General features: G+C 44.7%; 1 protein-coding gene across 3 annotated transcripts in view; it reads left to right on the plus strand.

Moving 5' to 3' along the window:
• The window catches only part of NTF4 (neurotrophin 4), a 199,664-nt gene that overhangs the window by 180,238 nt on the left and 6,719 nt on the right, over window positions 1-12,707 (plus strand). The window lies entirely within an intron of this gene.

Genomic DNA, 12,707 nt, shown 5'->3' on the forward strand with positions numbered 1-12,707 from the left:
GCGGAATTGTGCCGACGACGGCTGGGTGGCAAGTGGTTAAGACACTGAAAAGCACACCCATGTACATAGGAAAATGTGAAAAGAAAATATTACTATTAGGCCTCATGTATACTGCTGCTGGTAAACGGACATTTAGGAGCAGTTGGGCATTTTTTCCAGCTGCTCCTGAACTCTCCTCTGTTTTCTTATCAGTACATGTACACAGGCTCGTTTCTAGCCAGTTGAGTTTAGAAGCTTTTTTTGGAACACAAAAAAAATGGGTTCAGACGGATGTTCAGAGGCATTTGAAATGCCAAATGCTTGTAACAGCTTGTAAATGCTGATAAACATGGTAAATCGCATTTAGCAGTGTTTCGTTTACAGACGTTTTTCATTTTAACAAAAAAAAAGTGGCTAAATTTGACTAAATGCGGCATGTAAATGCAGCATGTAAACGCAGCTAAACAACCGTCTTTAGACACCGGTTTCTAGCTGCCAAGTTAAATCATTCAGGGGAGGCTGAACAACGTCCCGCGTACATGAAGACTTATTGTTTGGCTTGTTGCCAGAAAAGGAGTTTCTAGACAAGCCTCAATTCCCACTTGTTAGGCTGTCCCTATCTGTGTTTTGGGATTAACAGGCTTACAGAGTCCTACTAGTAAGCAGAACAGCAGGTCGAGACCCAGCAGCTCCAGTCAAGTATGGATTTGACTTAATTGTTGTGTAAGAAAGCAATCTATTTCAGGAAGAGGAGAGCTGCAAGGGAAGATCCTTGACTAAAGGATTCGTCAACCTGGGTCCTTACAAATTTAGAATAAAGACACGGACTGAGTGACATGGGTTTTATACAGCCACAGCAGCCAGTTTTATTAGGCAAAGAATAAAATATCATAACATTAAAACATACCAATAAGTGCAAATTCAACAATGTAATGCCTAACAACAAGAGGTCTTTAGTGTCCTTAACCAGTTGCCGACCGCCGCACGACGATGTACGTCGATAGCATGGCACGGGCAGGCATATTGGCGTACATGTACGTCCCTTGCCTCCCGCGGGTCGGGGGCCCGATCGGGCCCCCGCCCGGTGCCTGCGGCGGTCGGTATTCGTGCGGGAGCGATCCCGGACGAGGGGACGGCCATTCGTTCATGGCCACCCCCTCGCGATCGCTCCCGACGAATAGGAATCCCCCGTGACATCACTTCCTCTCCTGTAATGTAAACACAGGAGAGGAAGTGATGTATTCTCTCCTCCGTGTCGGTATTTTTCGTTCCGACACGGAGGAGAGCGGATCGGTGAGTTGCACCAACACTCTACACACACAGTAGAACATGCCAGGCACACTCACACCCCCCCTTTACCCCCCGATCACCCCCCCAATTACCCCTGCCCCCCAGTCACAGTGACACCAATGTCATTTTTTTTTTTTTTTTTTTTTTTTTTGCATTGGTGTCATTTGTGACTGTAATAACTGTTAGGGCAGTTAGAGTTAGCCCCCTTTAGTTCTAATGTACCCCCCTAACCCCCCCAATAAAGGTTTAACCCCGTGATCACCCCCCGTCGCCAGTGTCACTAAGGCTGGGTTCACATTGCAGCGGTTTATGAGAACGAATGTGATTCGCACCGCACTGCAGTGCAAATCACATCCGATCTCTGTGCGATTCGAGTTCAGCCATTCGCCGCACCCGCCGCACCCGCCACACCCGCCGCACCCACCGCAAATTCGCACGGGACCCTTTTTTTGGCTCGCAGCAGAATCGGATCGCATGGGTGTTCACACCATGCGATCCGAGTTTGCAGATCGCACTGCGATATGCGAACTGATCTGGGGGTGTCAGTAACATTTCACTGACACTCCCAGCAGTTCGCATAGGGCAGTGTGAACTGCCGCCGGGAGGCATGCGATGCGGGAACCCGCCGCGGATTTGCGGCGTTTCCGCATCGCTCCAGTGTGAACCCAGCCTAATAAGCGATCATTTTTCTGATCGCCGTATTAGTGTCACAGGTGACGCTAGTTAGGCAGGTAGGTATTTAGGTTCGCCGCAGCTTTTTATAGCGCCGGGGACCCCCATATACTACCGCATAAAGCCCCCTGATTGCCCCCTAGTTAACCCTTTCACCAGTGATCACCATATAACTGTTACAGGTGACGCTGGTTGGTTAGTTATTTTTTATAGTTTCAGGGCACCCGCCATTTATTACCTAATAAAGGTTTAACCCCCTGATCACCCGGCGGGTGTCATTTGTGACTAATAACTGTTAGGGCAGTTAGGGTTAGCCCCCTTTAGTTCTAAGGTACCCCCCTAACCCCCCCAATAAAGGTTTAACCCCGTGATCACCCCCCGTCGCCAGTGTCACTAAGGCTGGGTTCACATTGCAGCGGTTTATGAGAACGGATGTGATTCGCACCGCACTGCAGTGCAAATCACATCCGATCTCTGTGCGATTCGAGTTCAGCCATTCGCCGCACCCGCCACACCCGCCGCACCCGCCGCAAATTCGCACGGGACCCTTTTTTTGGCCCGCAGCAGAATCGGATCGCATGGGTGTTCACACCATGCGATCCGAGTTTGCAGATCGCACTGCGATATGCGAACTGATCTGGGGGTGTCAGTAACATTTCACTGACACTCCCAGCAGTTCGCATAGGGCAGTGTGAACTGCCGCCGGGAGGCATGCGATGCGGGAACCCGCCGCGCATTCGTGGCGTTCCCGCATCGCTCCAGTGTGAACCCAGCCTAATAAGCGATCGTTTTTCTGATCGCTGTATTAGTGTCACAGGTGACGCTAGTTAGGCAGGTAGGTATTTAGGTTCGCCGCAGCTTTTTATAGCGCCAGGGACCCCCATATACTACCGCATAAAGCCCCCTGATTGCCCCCTAGTTAACCCTTTCACCAGTGATCACCATATAACTGTTACAGGTGACGCTGGTTGGTTAGTTATTTTTTTATAGTTTCAGGGCACCCGCCATTTATTACCTAGTCTCACTAGTGTACCCCTAAATTTAGGGGTGTCTACTTTCCAAAATGGGGTCATTTGGGGGGGGTTTGTGCCATCTTGGCATTTTATGGCCTTCAAAACTGTAACGCCCTTAGAAAGCCTGAAGGCGGTGCTTGGTTTTCGGGGCCCCGTACGCGGCTAGGCTCCCAAAAAGTCCCACATATGTGGTATCCCCGTACTCAGGAGAAGCAGCAGAATTTATTTTGGGGTGTCATTTCACATATGCCCATGGCATGCGTGAGCAATATATCATTTAGTGACAACTTTGTGAAAAAAAAAAAAAAAAAAAAAAAAAAAAGTTTGTAATTTTCCCGCAACTTGTGGCAAAATATAAAATATTCCATGGACTCAAAATGCCTCTCAGCAAATAGCTTGGGGTGTCTACTTTCTAAAATGGGGTCATTTGTGGGGGTTTTGTGCCATCTTGGCATTTTATGGCCTTCAAAACTGTAATAGGTAGTGAGAAGTGAACTCAAAAATGTACGCCCTTAGAAAGCCTGAAGGCGGTGCTTGGTTTTCGGGGCCCCGTACGCGGCTAGGCTCCCAAAAAGTCCCACATATGTGGTATCCCCGTACTCAGGAGAAGCAGCAGAATTTATTTTGGGGTGTCATTTCACATATGCCCATGGCATGTGTGAGCAATATATCATTTAGTGACAACTTTGTGAAAAAAAAAAAAAAAAGTTTGTAATTTTCCCGCAACTTGTGGCAAAATATAAAATATTCCATGAACTCAACATGCCTCTCAGCAAATAGCTTGGGGTGTCTACTTTCTAAAATGGGGTCATTTGTGGGGGTTTTGTGCCATCTTGGCATTTTATGGCCTTCAAAACTGTAATAGGTAGTGAGAAGTGAACTCAAAAATTTACGCCCTTAGAAAGCCTGAAGGCGGTGCTTGGTTTTCGGGGCCCCGTACGCGGCTAGGCTCCCAAAAAGTCCCACATATGTGGTATCCCCGTACTCAGGAGAAGCAGCAGAATTTATTTTGGGGTGTTATTTCACATACGCCCATAGCATGTGTGAGCAATATATCATTTAGTGACAACTTTGTGTAAAAAAAAAAAAAAATTTTTTTTTTTGTCATTATTCAATCGCTTGAGGCAAAAAAATAAAATATTCAATGGGCTCAACATGCCTCTTATCAATTTCCTTAGGGGGTCTACTTTCCAAAATGGGGTCATTTGGGGGGGTTTTGTACTGCCCTGCCATTTTAGCACCTCAAGAAATGAGAGGCAGTCGTAAACTAAAAGCTGCGTAAATTGCAGAAAACGTACCTTAGTTTGTAGATGTGACAACTTTTGCGCAAACCAATAAATATACAATTATTGACTTTTTTTTTACCAAAGACATGTGGCTGAATACATTTTGGCCTAAATGTATGACTAAAATTGAGTTTATTGGATTTTTCTAATAACAAAAAGTAGAAAATATCATTTTTTTTCAAAATTTGCGGTCTTTTTACGTTTATATCGCAAAAAATAAAAATCGCAGAGGCAATCAAATACCATCAAAAGAAAGCTCTATTTGTGGGAAGAAAAGGACGCAAATTTTGTTTGGGTACAACATTGCATGACCGCGCAATTACCAGTTAAAGCAGCGCAGTGCCAAAGTGTAAAAAGACCTCTGGTCATTTACCAGCAAAATGGTCCGGTCTGAAAGTGGTTAAGGCACAATTTTAACTGGAATCATCCATGTCCTCAGCCGCGCCCCAACTGTCTCAAAGACGTTCCAATATCACACATAATTCCATATTCCCCTCCCCCAGGAGACCTCACTCTTGGGAGAACCACTGCTAACCAAGTGTAAGTGCCTAACCTTAGATGGGCCCCGCACTTTGTAACCATGTAATTACTGACCCCCCAAAGATGCCTTGACCCACCACATGAGCTTGAGTGACACCTCATTCAAGCGAATCCCTCCACACCTGCAGCACCCTCAGCACACCCTCCGGTAGGCCCAAAGACCAAATATATGTCCCTACCACATTCAGGTGAACACAATCGTCCCTCCAATAGTGGACAGACTAATCCTCCAGCTCCCGGTGGTGAATCACTAAGCCCCCGAGCTTAGCCACAAACTTGCCTACCTCCCTGTCCAACCTAATTCTCGTCATGTTCAGCCAAAAACTGAAATTGTGACAAGGACAATCCATCCATCGTTGTGCATCAAAAAGGCACCAAGTGTTGACCCCCTCGCCTCAGAAATCCGGACGCAGTCGTCAGCCACTGTCATATCTGAGGCTCACAGCCCACCCACACCACACCTGTTCCTGCTAACCAGTTCCCCAATCTGGAATGCCCCCAAAAAAGGCCAGTGCAACTTCTCCACTAATTCCTGATCCAAATCAAACAAGACCAGGCGCCTGGTATCTAGTGTCACCCTACCATGCTGAAAACCCTTCATGGCCTGACTCACCATAAAGTCTTTGGTAACATCACTCAAGCCATGCATCCGGAAGAGGAAAGCTAAAGTGGCCAAGCCTCTGTTCAGTTTAGAAAATGATGTGTCCCTGGCAAATTCCATCCCAATAAAATACAATAGCAAAGACAATAGATCTGAAGTGGAAAAACAACCACCAACCGAACTTACCAAAGCGGACCACCCCAAACTGTTGAATATGCAGCCCACGTGCTCTCCCCGACAGATGGACGCAACAGCTCCCCTGCTACTCCAACGCCAGTCTCCAAAGCTGTTCATGACAAGGACCCCCCCCCTGCTGTTTCCACTGGAAACGAAACAATGAATTTGCAATGGAATGCAGAACACCTGGGACATGAACAGCTTGCACAAAAACAATACAAACTTAAATACTGCAAGACAACGTGGCACAGTAAGAGCACCACTGGTGGCAACAAAGTCAGACAGGCTGGACATAAACTTCCACCACCTCCATGTTGTCACAATGAAAACAAATTTGACAACCCCGAAACTAAAAGCCATAGGCATAATGCAGCAGGCAAAATTAAGCATACCCAATAAGGACTGCAATTGTTCAAGCCTAACCTTCTTCGCTGTCTTGACCTCGTCAATCATCCGATGCAGATCTTCCACTTTGTCAATCGGAAAGCGACATTCCACCATTCGCCTGTCAATGACAATACCCCAGAATTATATGACTGTGGCAGGACCCTCCTTGATTTCGCGCCAGAGGAATCCCAAACCATCTCGCAAAAGATTCCAAATTGTTTAACAAAACAGAACAAACCAAGGAATCTGGGGGGGCCAATGCAAAGGGAATTGTCGAGAATCGGTGTATCACCGATCTTACCTGCGTCTCTTCCCGTCCCACCCATTCAATGAAGGTGCTAAAAACCTCAAAAGATGCACAGGAAATTATGTTGGGTTCCTTTTGGGGACCACCCCCAACAGAGATACATGCAAAGATGACTGGGAGGAAGGTCGAATGGTCTAGCCATTCTTCCCAAGTTCCACCTCTTTTGCCAATTTGTCAGAAACAAACTGTAGAAAATGCTGCATGGATTTCAAATACCAAGGCCGTGAAGATTGGGCCACCAACACAGAACATGGATGCGAAAGCCATGAGCAAAACCATCAACCAGAAAATATTCCACCTCCCTCTGTGGGCATCTAACTAGATATGGCACCAATGCAGGAAGGCTTACCGATGCGCTCTCTTTTTGAAGCAGACTCACCCGGTTGGGACTTCCCTCTCTTAAAACATTTGGCATAACGATGAGCCCCTGCAACCAGAGCACTCATGGCAAAAATGACAGGCCACGCCAAGATGGCATGACCCCTTGCTGAACTGCCAACAAACTCCCTTTTTAAGCCTGAGAAAGGGCTGCCCTGAAGCCCTCACCTGAGCCATGAGCTTCATCCAAAGCCCAATGTCCTTATGATCCCAGCACAAGCCAGGCCGCAAGGCCTTCTGCTGGCAGAACTGCTCATCATAACGCAGCAAAACAGTATCCCCGTAAACTCTATACACTTCTCCAATGGCGTCAAGATAGCAAAATACTATTTTCCGGTGCCTTTTGGCCAATGACGCTGGCCAAGATGGCAGAAGCCTGAAGCCAATTAGAAAAGTGCGGGGGATAAGCCACCAGCGGTGATTCGCCCCTTCCTCTTTCTTGCTTTCGTCTGCCTTACCCTTCTCTATATTAAGTTTTTGCTCAAAGGCAAGAGGGAGAATATTTCAACATACTCGTCCTTACAGATTTTGTCGCTGACATCCTGCTTAAGATGGACCCGCAGCAGGCCTTCAAACCACACGTAATCTCTGACTTTTCCACATCCGCCAACCGCATCCTATCCTCCATGGTCTCCTTTGCTTTGAGGGGGTTCTGACCCCCCAGTCATCTCTCCGTCTGCGATGCAGATGTAACACCGGGAAATGGAGGACGTGACTGCTTCAGTCCCAATGGCTTCCTCTCTGCGGCACTGCGAATTAGGCGCCACTGTGTCCCCCCCCCCCCATAGATATCAGCCCTGCTGAGGGAGGTGAAGAAGTAACCACTAGCTGCAGCAGGGAAATGCTGTAAATTTAAGGGGGAGGATCCCCCAGCTCAAGTCTCCGGCCTTCCACTGACATTACCAGGCTGCAGCGATGCTGGAGGACCAGCAGAGGGTGCCCGAACCCTCCCGCAGCTTGTAGCTAATCTATTTGCTGGTCGAGCTCCTCTCTACACTGAAGCCACAGAGAGAGCCGACGGCTCAGGTTCCTTGAGGCGGCAGCGGGTAAGGGAGTAAAGCGGACTTCCCCCCGTGCGATCCCCTCCAGCATCCAGGCAGATCTCCCCCAGCATGCTGCTGCAGTCACTGTGGGGTCCCGATTTGATCTAACCAGGCCTCCAAGTCGCTAGTCGCTCATCATGCCACTTTTCTTGCAGGGGGGGGACTGAAGCTGAAACTTCTCCTGACTCCTTGGAATATGAGAGATTTACCTCACCACAAAGATCCACTCATCTTAACCCTGCCCCTTCTACCTCTGCCTCCAGATAAGGGCTACATCCCCATCAAACACACTGACCTAGCTGACTGTTCCCTGACCCTGTTCCTCCCTTGTCATGCCGCCCCTCTGTCCATTCTCTCCTCCAGGTCTCACTTTCTTGTGCCTGAAAGCCCAACTTCACAAAGAATGTGAAAGTGAACATGCTAAAAGGACAAAATTTCTGTCCTATTTGATGATTGTTACTTTTGAAAATGTCACAATTTACTGCTTCCGAGAAAGCCATTTAGCAGTACACAGGTGCACACAATGATGTAATAGCTGTCTCCAGATAAGTGAGAAGATTGTGCTAATGTCAGCTTCAGATGTCTAAATTTCAGGTATTTTCTCCTGCAATGCACAGCCTGAATTAGAACTGACATCTAACCTTTCCATTGTATTAGTCCACTGCACACCACAGTCCCGGCTGTTCCTTTGGCTATGGGCGATAATCTAATTTTAACTCCTAGCACAATGAGGATACAAACTCAGGTGGTTTCTCCTAGAGCAGCCATTCTCAACTAGGGTAGTGTGGGACCCTAGAGTTCCTCTGTGGGTTTTTAGGGGTTCCTTGACCAGTGGCTAATTTACATACCATTGTTCCAGGGCCAACACCACTTGATAAAACCAGCTGCATGACACCAATGTTCTTTTTAGCTGTCTGTAATGTAAACATTTTATAACCATTAATTGGTTTTAGTAAAGGTTCCATGAGACCTGAAATCTTTATAAGGTTTCTTCTGGGGTGAAAAGGTTGAGAAAGACTGTGCTAGAGCAATGTTTCTCAACTCCAGTCCTCAAGTACCCCCAATAGTGTTGGAAAAAGCAACAGCAAAGTTTTCCTATTGGTTCATGTAAGAAAGCTTTGAATTCGGCTCAGTGAGGGAGGCATACACCGCACATAAACGTCCCTACAGAAGGCCCCTTGTTTGGCAAGATAGTCCAAAAGCCATAAGTGCAGGGTTGCCAACCTCCCGCTGCATTTTTTACTGGCAAAACATGGAAAATTTACTGGTGGGGCACATTTTGTACTGCCAACCTGAGAAGTTAGAGAACTCCTATTGAAAACTAACACAGTAAATATTTTAATAGTATAAACATGATATGGAAACACTGACAATACCTATAACAAAGTAATTTGCTTGATTTACACAAAGTCAACACAGCATGAAACTATCAGCCCCTAATATTTACTGTCAGTTGTAAAAAAAAAAAAAAAAGATTTTTACAAACTGTCAGTAAATTTACTGGCAGCTGGTAACCCTGCGTAAGTGTAAGAGACCCAACTAATATGTTTAATTTTAGATCTGACAAAGGATGCAATTTGATTATATCAGAATATTTTTCGCTAGGAGGCATCTACATCGTGTCTTTAAAGTGTTGTAAGGAATATAATTGGTCCCCATTAAGGTAATCACCAATTCTTAATAACCCCTTGTTAAGCCACAATTGAAACAATCTAGGTACTAGCCCAGGTGGAAACTGCAGAAGATAGGGGCTAATGGTGTGTGCAGGGATGATAAAGATTTGCGATGACGTACTCTGCCCCAGACAGCTAATGAGTGTGATAAAGTGGGACATAGTATAGGATGGCATAGATGGCTTGAGAGCCACATTAATGATTCTATTGCAAAGAAATAACAGGAGAGTGCCTCAATAGAAACACAAAGGGGTGTAGAGCCTTTAGCAGTAGTGTAGGCAAGTTGGGCAATTCGAGTGACTTGAAAATAGGCTTGTAGATTATATAGAAAAAAGAAGCATCTCCAATGGGACTTTGTTGCAAACAGCATTTAAAAGAAATAAAACGTTTATTGTACAAAAAAGATTTAAATCAATCTATATATAAAATGTTCTGGTCTCAATCCTCAATTTTTTCTCCCAGAAGGGAGTAATAATAGCATACACTATACATCAACTGATAGTTGAATTCCCACCAAATTTCCCCATGCATTTCGATATTAGTGTTAGTCTTCCTCAGGGGATATCAGGTGGTGCATACATAGATAGGTAAACCAAATTTGCAAAGCATAAAACAGCTGCAGCACATCTCAGGGGGAGTCCCAAATAAAGGTAGCAGGGACACAAATCCCACAAGGAATCAAATGAAGGGAGAGGGCAGATGGAGAGAGCCCATTGTGAGCAACTCACCCACTAATGCACTGTCCAGGCCACCTTATAGGTAGCTCACTCACAGGGCTGTGGGCTTATTATATCTAGACCATATTATTTAATTCCGTACACCAACACACCATCAAGTGGATTGCTGGGTGGGTGAGTTGCTCACAATGGGCTCTCTCCATTTGCCCTCTAACCCCATTTGATTCCTTGTTGGATGTGGGACATAAAATGCATTAAGGTGAAAAACCTTAAAGCTTTAGAACCAATCACTGCCGGACCGTCTACCGTCATTTTACGTGATGACTTTGAAAGAGGATATAGTTGTTATGGCAAACTAAACCTGCCTATAGTTTTCAGCCAAGGAAGTTGCCATCATGGCCTCTGTTTGATCTTCAACTGTCATGATGCTGCACATGTGATCAGTTATGACACCAGTCATTGGATGGTTTGAGACCACAACCAATGTGACTTTTTTGAAACTGTTAAATTGATGGGTTTATTTCTGCTTTAAGACAACCATTGGCTTGACATACCCTTTAAACTATAAACTTGTATCTTGTCAGTGATTCCAAAAGTACTGAAGCCAATTGATTTACTTTTTTCCAAAGGTCTATAGTGGTATCCTTTATATGTCTTTAGTACAAACATGTTTTTATAAAGACTACAGTTCATAATTAATGATAGGGTGACTGTGTGGCTGTTCTTAAACCTTCTCCCCCTCCTATAATTTGAAGCATTATTGGTTAATTGAATTGTCTACTGAACTGTGCCAGCTTCTGATTGGAGAATGCTGCTTTAATGATATTGGATCAAAAATCCTTTGTGGCTAATTAAATTCATGGCTTTTTTTTTTTAATATTGCCCATGCACCTCTTGCTGGGGTGTCCTAAATAAACATACTTGCCCAGAAGGGTTGCCCTGCTTTGATCTGTTGCCCCACACTGGGTCTTGGGCTGCCCTTTTTCTTTCCTGCATCACTCAGATGAAATGCAGCAAGGTTCACCCTTCATATGTGACCAGAATATCCCAGGAGTCTTCAGGAACAGGGGGACATCATTCCCACCTAGTCATGAATGGAGGCATGGGGTAAGCTGGACTAGAATCTTAGTGATGGATGAAAAAAAATACATTTTCTAAATTGCAAAGGGATAAAAATACAGTACTTTCTCACAGTGAAGGTCCACTTTAAGATGTTTTCTATCTACATTGTTATTATGGTACCAAACTAATTTAAAGTATTTTGCAGAAGTGACGGTGAAACAACTTAATAGCTACTTGGTTGCACTGAAGACATCTGCTGGAGATTTACTGGAATTACATGTGGCATAATCAGCTAGTCACTGATTAGGGCATCCAACCAATAATTGCCTGTAATTTCTACTCTAGCAGTCCAGGAGGTCTCCAGCAAATGTCATCAGAAATAAGAATTCCAGCTAATTTCCTTATATAATTCTTTTTTTATTACAAAGTTACTGAAACCGATATCCATTAAAAGTGTTAAATAATAATTAAATTCCATTTGTGTTCCCCCTCAAATGAAGCCTTTAATCCTTACTATTTATAATTGTATTGTCTGCTCTGCAAACCATCTGAAAGCAGATGAACAGATGTGAGCTGAGGGTATGTGGTCAATATGTGTTTCTAAAGCTGGTTAATTAGTACAGTTCACAATGTACTATTACCCTAAAGCAGCACATTTGCAGATGCAAGATTTTCCCACATGTCTGTTGGCATTTAGGAAGATGTAACACAGATCACTTAATTTAAAATGCACATATATTATAAATCTACTTTTTCTATAACCAATGTTCTACAGATGATAAAACTTTTTTTGTAAGGACTGATAACAGGCTAATGCTGGGCAAGTTTTGCTACTGTTCTGATGACCAACTCAGAAAGCTGTTTTCAGGTAGATGTTTATGACACTAAAATGGGATATTAGCGCCATTCTCTGCATCAATACACTGAGTGTAGGAAGCCGGGCTCAAGGGGCAGGAGCCATGGGGCTATGATGGCCTGCACTCAATCTTTCCAGTTTGAGTGATACCAAGAGTCATTTTACTTTGAAGACTGAGAACATCTCGTGGCAAAGAAGAGATACTGCAGTGGACAGCTTTTGTTTGCAGGTAAATATTGCTGCCAGAGCTGCTTAAAAGGAAAAACCTTCAGGCTGCATTTCCAAAGATTTCATCTGAAGTTGAAAATGGGCTTTAAAGAAGTTAGAATGGCAGACCATATTTCTCTCATTGCAGGCTAACTTTAACCCATATATATATATAGTTCCTTGCCCTTAAAGGACTTTTTTTTTAGTCCATCAGCCCTAGTAACAGGGGTGTTTTTACCTTACATTGTACTCCCCTGCTACCACATTGAAACTAACATAAGGCTGGCCATACATTATACAATTGCCCTATTAAATTTCCTTCCAACTATGTAGTGTGAGGGCTTGTCTGATTGAATATAAATTGAAAGTGTTTAGGTTTGACCTTATATTATAAGGTTTTGGAAAATCTAAAGAAGAATTGAATAGGAACTTTGTATAAGGTATGGCCAGCTCAGGACCTCCCTGCACCCACATTGTAGCTCTTGGGCCTGGTCATTGGCGTGGAGTGCTTCATTGTAGAAGGCCACCATACACATATGTTCAAGGGTTGTCTGTAGGC

This window comes from Lithobates pipiens, unplaced genomic scaffold, assembly GCF_037356315.1.
Source record: "Lithobates pipiens isolate NorthernLeopardFrog02 unplaced genomic scaffold, aLitPip1_a1.2 Scaffold_27, whole genome shotgun sequence".
Taxonomy (NCBI): domain Eukaryota; kingdom Metazoa; phylum Chordata; class Amphibia; order Anura; family Ranidae; genus Lithobates; species Lithobates pipiens.